This window comes from Peromyscus eremicus, chromosome 2 (genome assembly GCF_949786415.1).
Source record: "Peromyscus eremicus chromosome 2, PerEre_H2_v1, whole genome shotgun sequence".
Classification (NCBI taxonomy): Eukaryota; Metazoa; Chordata; class Mammalia; order Rodentia; family Cricetidae; genus Peromyscus; species Peromyscus eremicus.
The window spans coordinates 22,459,608-22,472,567 of NC_081417.1; positions in this window are offsets into that span (position 1 = coordinate 22,459,608).

Genomic DNA, 12,960 nt, shown 5'->3' on the forward strand with positions numbered 1-12,960 from the left:
TTTTTTGGTTTTTCGAGACAGGGTTTCTCTGTAGTTTTGCGCCTTTCCTGGAACTCACTTTGTAGACCAGGCTGGCCTCGAACTCACAGAGATCCGCCTGCCTCTGCCTCCCGAGTGCTGGGATTAAAGGCGTGCGCCACCACTGCCCGGCCTCAATATTTCTTATTACATATTACATAATGAACAGAAACTAAAACCAACTAATGTTTTTGACATTTATAAAGTACTTTGATAAATTTAATTCTCTAAAGGTAAAATGGTAAATATGGGGAGATGTGAAAGTCAATGTCATGTCCCCAGGACCCACCTCATCCCTCACAAAGAACTAAAGCAGTAGCCAGCTGCACTTTGAGGTAATCAACTATGGGAGAGGGAAGGAAATCATCAGGAGGGACTAGAACCTGCCTTTCTGAGACAAAAGCACAGAAAACTAAACCTAGTATCCTGACACCTGTGGAATCTGCTTTGCAGAGTGGACATGAGAATCTCAGCTAACTCTGTGTGCATGGATGTGGGTGATCATAGCTAATGGAAGCATCCAGTCATTACAGGCTTTAGCTGATTTAGAGAGACCAGCTGGAGTCTGCACAGCAACTTTGCTTAGGAGATTCTCCATCCTTCTCTGTCCCATTCCCAGAGCCCAGGTTGCAGTAGCCATGTACTAAGTAAGGGAAGTGTTTCTGGCTTCACAAAGGTAGGGTTGTGGAAGATTGTCAGTTCTCATCTGTGAGTCCACAAAAATCCCAGAGCACTAGCACAGAGGTTCCAGCCTCACCATTCAACTTACCCAGCAGAACCATAATGACAGCAACACTCAAGCCTGTCATGTGTCACAATGATGCAGGAGAAAAGTGTTTCAGCAAAGAGGAGAACAGAGCATGGTACATAAGAGTAAAAGTGAAGGATGTTGGATCTCTTTTGTCAATAGCCTCTAGTTCATAGTAAATATTCAACAAACTCTTCCCTATGTGTGATTTGCTCAGTGTGACATCTTCCCTTGTCACTGAACCCCATTTTAAATTGGTAATTTATGTAGAAATAGAAAACTAGTTTCCTACGTGAATGAGCATCCCAAAGAAAAGCTGTTTGTATGTAAAGAGTAAGCTGAAGAACCCAGAAGAAAACCACAGACCCTGTCCTCACTACATCAGGCTAAAGTTCAAGAGGAGATTAAACTCTCTAGGGGCACTGAATGCTAATCCCAGGACCTCAGTCAGACAGCCTGGGTTCAAGCCACAGCTTTCCACACTGCCATTAGAGTTGTTGGTTCTTCTGATTCTTTTTCTCTGTCTGTGGCAATGTGACATGTGTATTAACCTGACATGTAGGCCCATATGAGCTAGAACCTTGGAGTACTTTCTACAGTATCTGGGACATGGTGGCTGCTCATGATTTTGAAAAGCAATTTCTTGGTTAATTTGCTAAGTCATGGATCATTTACTGACACTGGATGATCTGCACAGTGTCATGGAGCTGGGCACAGATTATGGAGCTGAATTTAGCTCTTGATACATATGTGTATCTGGAGATAATTGTAACTTGCTAAATTAGCTTCCTATAGATTTGAAAAATACCTAGGATCAGCAGTTCAAAGAAGTAAATATGTCCTCTGTTTCATTGATTGAGAGAGTTCAGGGATCCTGGCTGGACTGGCTCCATTGCTGTGGTCTCAGGGGAGGCAGAACCTCCTTATGAAGAAAGTGTGTAATGGAACAATGTGGCTCATGTCCACCTTACCTTCTAAACAACCAATCATTTCTCATAGTACCATTAGCTGGGAACAAAGGCTAAATTAGTATATGAATTTTTTAGTATATTTCAGACTCAAAGTACAACATTTGTGCTAGACAACTTCCCAATATTGAAGTAAATTATTAAGATAAATCAACCAATAAAAGCAGAAGTTGCACTAAATATCACAGTTTAGAAATTTTAATCTGCTGGCCATCCTGTTGCATTGGAGCCTGTAGGAAGACAGACGATCATGGTAGAAAGACAATAATAAGGCAAATCAGGGCTGGAACATGACTAAAAAGACAGAGCAAAGACACACAATGTCTGTCAGTGACATATTCACCTTTAATTTTATCATGTGTATTGGTGTTGTTTTTGTTCAGGTAACAGTATATGGACTGATCAAATTATAATTATATATTTAGGAAAGTGTGTGTGTGTGTGTGTGTGTGTGTGTGTGTGTGTGTGTGTGTGTGTGTTTGAAAGAGAGAGAGATAAACAGAGATATCATGGAGATATATACATATAGAGAGAAAGAGAGGGAGGAAGAGAGAGAACAGTTAAAGAAACACAGAAGGGAGAAAAAAACAGAAAGCAGGGAATGATATAATTAATGTAACTATGTATTATTTTGATAAAATCAAAAATAAAAAGCTTCAGGAAGTGCTAAAATCATCAGAAGGATTCATCAATTACTGCTAGAATCAGGTTCAGTGAAAATGTAGTGAGCACATTTTAAAGTTCAACTTCTATTATTAGATGACACAATAGAGCCCCTAACCACAGCGGGGAGGGGCCTGAGAGCTGCTAAGCCCTGATCTGAAGTTATCAGGTTTTTCTCATGGACTAAGAAGGAACTGAAGACAAACAGCCTTTGGGAATCGTGAGCTAGGGCCACTCAGAGTGTCAATAAGAAGTGTCCACGAGAAGGAAAACAAAGCTCCCTGGAGAAGATCAAAAAGACCAGGGATGTGTGAGGACCTGTTATATACAAGCTGCTTATGCTCCATATTTCAGAGCTATGACCACAGTACCTCATAATGTGACTGTATTTGGAACAGGGTCTTTAAAGAGATAAAGGTCAATTGAGTCATTGGTGTGAACCTTAACCCACTGTGACTGGTTAAATTTCAATAAATGGAGAAGTTCCACAGAGACAGGTTGAAGTAAGATCCCATGTGGAGAGAAGGAGAAGGTACAATTTACAACAGGAGAGGCATTGTGGAAGAAGTAGCTCAGTGGACATCCTGACCCTGGGTTTCCAGCCTCCACAGCTCTGAGGAAATGAATGTCTATTGTGTGGGTCTCCAGTCTGGGGTACATTGCCATGGCAACCCTAGAAACAGAACACAGGCACTGGTAAGACAAAATGATAGTCCAGCTCCTCAACGCAGCAGTGCTTGTTGAGAAGAGTCTGTGGTCAGATGAGGATGGAACTGGAGGAGAGGACAGAATGAGGAACCTAAGTGAGAAGGAATGGTGGCTGAGATTGCAGAGACACTTCCCTCTGGCCGTGTCACTGGCCTGCATGTCAGCCTCAATGTGCCAGGAAGTGAGCAGTGATAAGCCTGGAGCCAGGGCATCAGCTGTTTTGGGACTGACTTGTATTCTCTGATGGGGCTCAGAGTTATGTTGATTTAAGTGGAATTCTGCTGAAAGTAATTCTGTCAGCCTTAATATTAGAAAAATTAATTATTGTTTTTTTAATAATTTTCAGACAGGATATTTTGGTCACCTGTTGCAACAGATGGACTCACAGAGCAGTACTCAGGACACTGAACATTGTTCTGAACTTCTCTCCTTTGTCACTCCTGGTGTTCACCTGGAGTCCTTTAGTTCTATTCACAGTGAAGGGACACTAGCCCACTGGAGCATGAGGCCCTGGCAGACCTTGACCTTCTCCCCTGTTCCCTCTGCCTTGATAAAAACCATCAGATTACATTCCTGGAGCTAGCCCCTGAAGGTCTATTTTTCATTTAGCCACTTCCTCTTCCTGAGGCTGACTTCCAAGGTCTTGCTATCAAAGTATTGAAATCCAGCAATCTGAAGCCCTCTTTGACTCACCTAATTCACATGTTCAATTAAAATTAAGCCTCATCCTAACAGGGAGTTTCCCATTTTACCTTTATAGAATGCAGTTTTCCCATGTGCTACATCTGTCCTCCTTCTATCCAGAGGCAGTCCTTTGTCTCTCTGGGACAAATATCCCTGCCCCCTTTCCCTGGTTCCCTTCCCCTTCTCCCTCTTCCTGTCTCCTGTCCTTTTCCCCTTATCCCTGCCCTCTGCCCCTCTGGGACAAATAAATCTCCCCTGTCATCTTGGCAAATAAAGTGCTGAGAACTTGGTCTTGGGGGTCCTAAGCTGATACTTTTCCTTTCATTGGTGCCAAAACCCAGGATTCTGTCTACAGGATCCCTTAGCAGCACCAACACAGTTCTCAAACATTTGGACCTCCTGATGCCTGATCTAATCCAACAGGAGCAGATTGGTAAATTCCTGCTCCCTTTCTGTCCTAAATAATCCCCAGGTTATCAGGTGACAGCTGTGGAGTGTCCAGAGTCCTTGCTCTGTCCTGTGAGATTGGGGAGACTGCACCCCAGCACAGACTTCGTTGGTTATGGTAGACTCCCTTGGGCAGCTGATAGGCACATTCTGTTCACTTTGGCTTGACTGGAAGTTTTCCTGTCATGTTTGGTGGCCATGTCACTGGAATCCAGTGTCCTCTCCTAACCCTCCCAAAGTCCTGTCTGACAGTTCCTGGATTGTCTCCCTCTTTGTGATGGAGTTTGAGTGTCATGCCTCTCTCTCAGAGGTCTCTGTAGGGCTGTTCCAGACCAGGGGAAGCTCTAGGCCTTCGACCCTGGCCCAAGGTCACCATTAGCAAAGGGAATCCATTTTTTCCATCCTGACTGAAAATTCCAGCACACTCAAAATTACTGATACATCCTAACCCTCAAAAAACAGCCCTTATGCTCCCTAAAGACCAAACAAATCAAAACCTTTACAAGTCTGTGGGCATAAGGACCAAAACAAGGAGATATAGCCCCCCCCCCCTTGCCCTCTTGGAGACCTCTCAGGTCTCCACTTGTCCCTGTCTTCTGCCTCCTCTCTCTGAGAACTCCTATACCTCCTCCGTCCCTGCCTACTTCTCAGACCTGACTGTCTCTGCTTTCTTCTATTCACAGTTGCAAACTTTCTCGTTCTACTTTGTGGTCCTCCAAACATCTGCCGCAGGAACACTGCTACTGACAGTCTGTCTGCCTTTGCACTCCGTATCCCCGCATCCTGCAGCTTGGTCACAGTAACAGCAGCAGAGTTCTGCGAGCTAGCTCATGCCATGTTGTGACCAAGCGAAAGCCATGCCATCAGGGAACCATGGACTGCAATCTCAGCAGACCAAGCCAGCCATTTCTGCCATGTGTGCCCTACTCTTCCTGCTCTCCCCAAGGCACCAGAGCCACGGGTCACACCGCTCAGGCTCCAGCAGCTGCCACCACAGACCATAACCAGTCCTCCACCCAGCACCATGGCTATGGCCTTCATCCTATTAACAAAAAACTTCACCGCCACTTGAAACTGTTAACAACCTGTTCTTCCTTCTGCTCTGAAACAGATTGCTGTCCTTTTCAGATTCCCTCTCCTAGCCTGCCTTCCTCCCTGAGTTGCCACAGGGTCTTTTCCTGCCCTGCCCGCTCCACTCTGCTGGGCCCAGCAGCTGGTCAGTCTCTCCAGCTTTCCTTATAACCAGTAACTGGAACAAACACACCAGCCTCCCCCATGGCTGCTGCAGCCCCCGATGCCATGCCTGCCCATCTCATCCCTGCCCATCCCATCCCCAGCTCCTGGTCACTGACTCTCATGCCAGCCAGCCTCCTCTGTCAAGGCCAGCCATACTTCCCTCTGCCACTTTCTCAGTTTAACCCTTTTCTGTCCTGAAACTCCTCCTGCAGCTTACACAAATAGAGTTCCAAATCTCTTGTACATTAACTCTGTTCTACACTCCCAAAACTTCCCTTCTACAAAATGTCTTTTTTCTACCCTCTTCTCTTTAAAATATCTCCCACAGTCCAGCCTCCCCATCACTGCCATAGCTCCGAAAACCATCTCAGCCCCATGATGCTCCATTCCTGTCCTGAAACTAAATTCCCTGTATCAGCCAGTGGCTCCTGCCACACTTGCTCTCCTGTGTCCCCTGTCAGCTCAGCCTCTGCTGTTGAACCTCCACAGCCACTGCCTCCTCTCTCCTCTCTTCCTAAATCTAAGTTCTCCACTATTAATTACTTCATGATCCTTCTTATCTGACACCTCCCTCAGCCAAGGCCCTGGCTACTTCCCAACTTAATAACCCTTTCCTGTCCTGATACTGCCTGCAGCTTAAACTCAGACATATAAAACAAGCATGATAAAGAGACATGCCAGTTTCTGGAAGCACCTCTAATCTCCTTCAAAAAAGATGATGGGGCACTCAAGAACCCACACCTGGAGCTCGCTTTAAATGAAACAAAGCTGACTACTGGATGAAAAACTGCCCTTTACATTGACTGCTGCTATGAGCTTGTCCAAACTGTGGACAAGCAAGACACTAAGGAGTTGATTGCCCCACTTTGCCTAGACTAGTTGCTAGCCACCCCCAAGTTCCTACTCTACAGGAAAGTCTCTTGGATCTTCTGGGCCTAGTAGCCAAAGACTGATGCTGCCCTGTGACCTCTGACCCCAACAGTCATAGGGGAACCTAGAGTAACTGAGCAGGTAGCCAGTCAGTTTGTCATTTCAAATGATACAAAAGCCATTTAAATTGTACTTCCTACACAAATTTCTCCTTCACAGGTCTCTGATGACATTGATGGCTAACTGTAGCTTGAACAACACAAACACCAGTCCATTTCATATATACATTTTACCTTGCTAACAGGTTTCACACTAGGAAAGATTTGGAGTTTCTAAAGGCTGTGAGAAACAGAAAAGTAAGTTATGTAGGACAAGCAAAATGGCTGTTACAAGGTATGTAGGTCTAAGATAAGTTTAAGTTATGACAGTGTATGTGTTAAGGTCTGAAGATATGAGAGTTTAAGTCCTGAGGTTTGAGAAAGTGATTTGTGGGTCTGAGAAAAAATTAAGCTATATGAAAATTTGGTTTGATTTCTTTCTTTCCATGCTAACCCCTCTCCCTCACCCATAGTCAGAATATACACCCAGTCCTCCAGACACCCCCCAGACTCCCCCCTTAATTTGTTCCTTTCGAGGTTTTTTCTCCTCATTCTCTCATGTCCTATTCCCTTACTAGAAAAGTATGTCCACTCAAAATTGACATAAATTTTTGCCTTTTTACCCTAACAGCAGCTCCCAGGATACTCCTGCATCCCTCCTCTTTTTTTTCTTCAAAAATCCCCAAACCTCTCTTTGTAGGGAAAAGGAGCTGGCTAGAGAAACCCACCATGACCCTGGAGCCCAGAATTAGGGATGGATGGCTCAGATAAGACCAGTGAGAGAAACACAGTTTAACACAGATCAAAGCCATCTCTGCCCCTGTCCAATTGACTTGTGAAATCAACCAATCACAGAGCAGGACAGTAGAATCTTGGCCCTAGGGCCCAGGACCAGGGAAAGAAAGACAGCCTGTGTTTGGGACCTGAGCCAGAGAAGTGAACACTTATTCCCCAAACCCAGAACCCAGGAAATATGCCCTGACTCTGAGACTAGTACCAAAAGAACAATCTTGGCCCCTAGAATCAGAGTCAGTGAAAGAAATGTGCCCTGGCCTTAGAGGTAGTAAAAAGCCAAGAAAGGCCAGTGAAAGAAACACAGTTTGGCCCTGAAATCAGGGCCATCTCTGCCCCTTGCTCACAAAACTGGCCAATCACTGGGCAGAAAATAAACTAACCAATCACAGTTGACTCCACCCCCTAGACATCCTATATAAACTGCCCTGCCTGGTCAGTTGTGAGCTGTTCTCTCCACCCTGGTAGAGGCAGCTACTCTCCTGGACTCCTTCCCAAATAAACTCTTTCTCAAAAGAGTATTGGGTGAAGACCTTCATTGACAGCTGAACAGAAGAGCCTTGCTGGGACGTCCAATAGTGGACTGAGCAAGGGGGAGCTGAACAGAAGAACCTTGCTGGGACGTCCCATAGTGGACTGAACGAGAAAGAGCTGGTAAGACTGAGCCAGAGATTGTGGCTCTCTAGGAGAAGAGCAGGATTGCTGTGTCCTGCGGGGAGACTATCCCCCATCATACCATCATACCTGGTATATCCTGACTTTCCCAAAGAGTCAGGATACCCTTCCTTGCTGAAGCACTTCCAGGCCTGATTCTCCCAAGAAGTCAGAAAACCTTCCTTTCCAAGGTTGGGCTGTTTCTTTGCAGTCTTAGCCATCAGAGCTGTGCTAAACAGCTCCAGGTGTCCGGGACACCTTCAGGGCAGAGCTCTTGTCCTAAGTAGCTCTGAGGTATCTGGGTTACCTTGCCCTCTAGGGCTGAGCTGTCTCCAGTTCAGCCATCACAGCTGTGCTAAACAGCTTCAGGAGTCTGGGACACCTTCAGGGCAGAGCTCTCGTCCTAAGTAGCTCTGAGGTGTCCAGGATACCTCGCCCTCTAGGGTTGAACTGTCTCCTCATAGTTTCAGCCATCAATTTACTAACATTTTGGTACCAAAACCCAGGACACCAAACCCAGAGTTTTTGCAGCTTACTAACATTTTGGTGCCAAAACCCAGAACACCAAACCCAGAGTTTTTGCAGTTTACTTACATTTGGTGCTGAAACCTGGGACACCAAACCCAGAGCTTTTGCAGTTTACTTACACTCTTTCCTTCAGCCTCTTTGTCTTGTCCATGCCACTGTATGGGGTACCACCTCTCATCTACATGCTACAAAAGTAGACAAAGTCAAAGCAGCATGTAGACAAGATGTGATTGTAATTGCTACCACTGATGACATCACATTGTGAGGAACTTTCTTAAATGTTAAAACCTTATCCTCATTGTCATTGTTTACTGTGGTGCTTGGGATCAATACCAGAGCTTCAGCCACACTATGGACCTGCTCTAGTCCAAGACAGCCGTGTCTTAAACACAGAGCTTAACTGTTTATCCTTCTCCTTTTGTTTTGGGGTTTTTTTTGTTTTTGTTTTTTGGTTTTTTGGTGCAGGGTTTGTCCTAGTCTTTCTGTGGTATCCCTTGCTCTTTTGTCTCCACAATTTAACAAAGATCCACACTAGGAAATGAGGAAGGGCAAAGCCAGGTAGAATTCTTAGCCTGGGAAAAGGAAGGCAATTACCAGTGTATTTTAAATTTTCTATCATCTTCTCCTGCTGGCTTGCTCCATAAACCTTGCAAATCTAGGGGAAATATTTATAGATTCACATCCATAGTAACCCAGGAAATAAATGACATCACAGAGGTACCACAAAGCTGGAGCCCTTCCTGCTTCCCTGCTGTGGGATGGTCTGTATGTCAAGTATGTTGCTGATTGGTCAGTAAATAAATCACTGATTGGCCATTGGCTAGGCAGGAAGTATAGGCGGGACAAGGAGAAGAATTCTGGGAAGTGGAAGGCTGAGTCGGGGAGACACTGCCAGCCACCACCATGACAAGCCGCGTGGGAAGGTCCCGGTAAGCCACGAGCCATGTGGCAAAGTAAAGATTAATAGAAATGGGCTAAATATAAGAGTAAGAGCTAGACAATGACAGGCCTGAACTAATGGCCAAGCAGTTTAAATAATATAAGAGTTTATGTGTTTATTTTATAAGTGGGCTCTGGGACTGGCGGGACTTGGTGGCGGGAGCTGGAGAAAAATTCTCCAGCAACAAATGGCGCCCAACGTGTTGGCAAGAGTTTCCACCTAAAACCTGAGTAAAAAGATTCTAAAACGGAGCTAAAAACAGCTCCTAGTTGTCTCTTTCAAGCTAGCGGCAGCCTGCGGGTTTGAGCTACTATGGCAGGTTCCTGGCGTGCATACTGGACCTGCAGTATGGCGGGAATGAGGCCTCTGCAAGTGGTACATTAAGCTGTGTGGTGGATTTAGCCTTTGCTAGTACAAAACAAAACAAAACAAAAAAAGAGGTTTCTGGGCTACACACTGCTTTGATAGAAGCATAGACCCACTATTTCTGAGAGTTACGGCTCCCAGAGCTGGCCGTAAGCGGACTACCGCCATGTTGGGAAGCTAAAGTGGGCGGAGCCAACAGCCATAGCGCCAGCGCCATTTCAGGCTTAGAAGGCTGCGGTTTAAAGCAATAGGCTCAAGATAATATAAAAAAATAAGCCACGTAAAGATGGCTACCACACAGAGAATCTGGATTATGTTCTCTTTGATATTCGTAACTGCAGAAAAACATTTGATTGTAAAAGCTGTTGAGTTATGCCAAAATGTATATTTTAAAGGTACCTTGACTTCAAAATTTGGATGTAAGGATATGTTGCTTTGGAAAGGAGGCTCTGATTTTGTTTCCACAGAAAGCCAGAGGCTATGGATTTGTTCCAGATTAAGATACATCAGGTTTGACCAGCCAAGACCACCTGAAAGGTCTCCGATGACACCATGACCCAGATGATTCAACATCCAGAATGGTTTGAAGGCAACTGGCTCAGACGATACACTCTCATGGACTATTCCATAATCCTAAAAATTTTCTTTGTATCCCCATAAGATACAGCGCCCCCCTCCAGCAGGAAGTAGTAAGAGAAGCTACGCCCAAATTCCCAAATATACCAAGCTGACTTTGGAGATGTATAAAGGTTAAAACCTTCCTTTTTAAGAAAAGAAAAGGGGAAGTGCTGTGGGATGGTCTGTATGTCAAGTATGTTGCTGATTGGTCAGTAAATAAATCACTGATTGGCCATTGGCTAGGCAGGAAGTATAGGCGGGACAAGGAGAAGAATTCTGGGAAGTGGAAGGCTGAGTCGGGGAGACACTGCCAGCCACCACCATGACAAGCCGCGTGGGAAGGTCCCGGTAAGCCACGAGCCATGTGGCAAAGTAAAGATTAATAGAAATGGGCTAAATATAAGAGTAAGAGCTAGACAATGACAGGCCTGAACTAATGGCCAAGCAGTTTAAATAATATAAGAGTTTGTGTGTTTATTTTATAAATGGGCTCTGGGACTGGCGGGACTTGGTGGCGGGAGCTGGAGAAAAGTTCTCCAGCTACACTTCCCCAGTTGTTTGCTTTCTTTCCTTAACTACATGCTAGTAGGTCTCATCTGTGCCAAGTCTGAATTTAACATTGAGAGCTCACTAGTCTGCATCTCCAAATGGGTTTCAGGTGGACTTAGCTTAGTTTGAAAACAGTGCTTACCTTCTGCAGAAGAAGCTAAAGGTATTTCATTTCCTGTTAATCATAAGAGACACAGGTGTGAGCCTGTTGAGCAAACAGTAACACTCCCTGGTTGGAAGCACACGCGTGGGTGGAGTAGTGTGAGGAAGGCAGTGTGCTGTGTAGATGTCTTGTGCTGAAGTTATCATGTGTAACAGGCTGCATTTGAAAATATCATTACACATTTTTATTTCTACATATGTGATCCCTTCTCTAATGTCCATCAAATCAAGATTGTAAACAAGCGTTATTTGAAGTCAACCTATCTAAACTCCAGCAAACCTGATGTCTCTATAGGTTTGAGGTAAGTGGTAGTTTGAACGTAATTTGCCCCCATAAACTCATAGGGAGGGGTATTATTAGGAGATATGGCTTTGTTGGAGTGGGTATGGCCTTGTTTGAGGAAGTAATTGTGGGAATGGGCTCCTTAGTTTAAAATATGTTCAAGATATGTTCAGTATGACACACATTTCACTTCCTGTTGCCTGTGGATCAGTATGTGAGATTCTCAACTTATACTCCAGCACCATGACTGCCTGAGTGCTGCCATGTCTGCTCCATGATGATAATGAGTCAAACCTCTGAAACTGTAAGCTACCCCAATGAAATGTTTTCCTTTGTAAGAGTTTCTGTGCCCATGGTGTTTATTCACAGCTATTGTAACCATAATTTAGAAAGAAATTGGTACCAGGGATGGGGGTATTGCTGTGGTAGGCCGGACTATATGCAGACACTTAGTCTCAGTCCTCTCTCCTGCAGACCACTGCACTACTGAAGCCCTGTAATGACCCTGACATCACCATCTATATTCATTCATAACATTGACCCTGGAATATGGCTGTCATCTTCACAGAAAGAGAAACTGCGGACTACACAGAGAGGAAGGTTTTCTTTCCCATGGCTTCTTGCTGCCAGTCTCTCAGCAACTCTGTGGATAGTCATAGCACCCTCACAAAGAGGGTACAGGTATATACGTTGTACAGGAAGGGAGACTGTGCTTCAAATTTAGAGTAAGTTATCCAAGATTTTACAACCATAATGCCACCTGGTTTGGGGGGAGCTGCTGTGCCACATGATATACACAGGGGCAGCCTTTATCTCTAAAGGGTCTGTGGTCATCACCATAGATAAGGACACTGAGGCTGAAACAGAGACTCTGTCCCCACTTCCCTGCTGTGTCTCAGAGGCCATTTCCTGTGCCCTCACTTTCATTTACCACAACAAAGCAACTGTCCCCACATCTGTAACCCTGCCACTGACTCTGCCTCTTCTCTAAGACTCTAACTTGAGGAATTCTAGTCAACATTCCTGTTCCAGAAAAGAGGTTCTTGTTCCAGGGGCCCCTTCCTTTTTTCTTCTTCCATGGACAGACCATATTTTCAAGACTGGGCATAGAAGTCAGCTCCATTCTGTGGCTGCTGCTTAGGGAATAAGGTATGTGGGATATATACCATGTATGCAGTGTTAGTCTATGAGTCAGGATGCTTTGGTCAATTCTTGATTCTTCCTCACCTGCTCACAAGTCAAGTGTCTTTTATGAACCTCAGGCTCATCTCTAAAGGGAAGAAGTGACCTCTCTCCAATAGCACATGGTTAGGGAGAAAATGATATAATGGAGATGTGGCACACAGCACATTGTATTTTGTTCCATTCCTTACATGTACTTTCTCATCCAGGGCATCCTTAGGGCAAATGACACAGCAGATGAAATATCACTGCAAGACTATAGATTGCATCTTATCTGAGCCACTTGCTGGTTCTGGTTGCCTAGGCATTACATTACTTCAGTGTCCTTATTTGTGACATCTATCGAGTTAGGATGAAGCCATTCTCCCTGTCACTCTCCATTGAGGGGTTCTGAGAAGACTTGCTACAGCTGTACATGGGTGAGCAAAGGGTGATATCTTTATAAA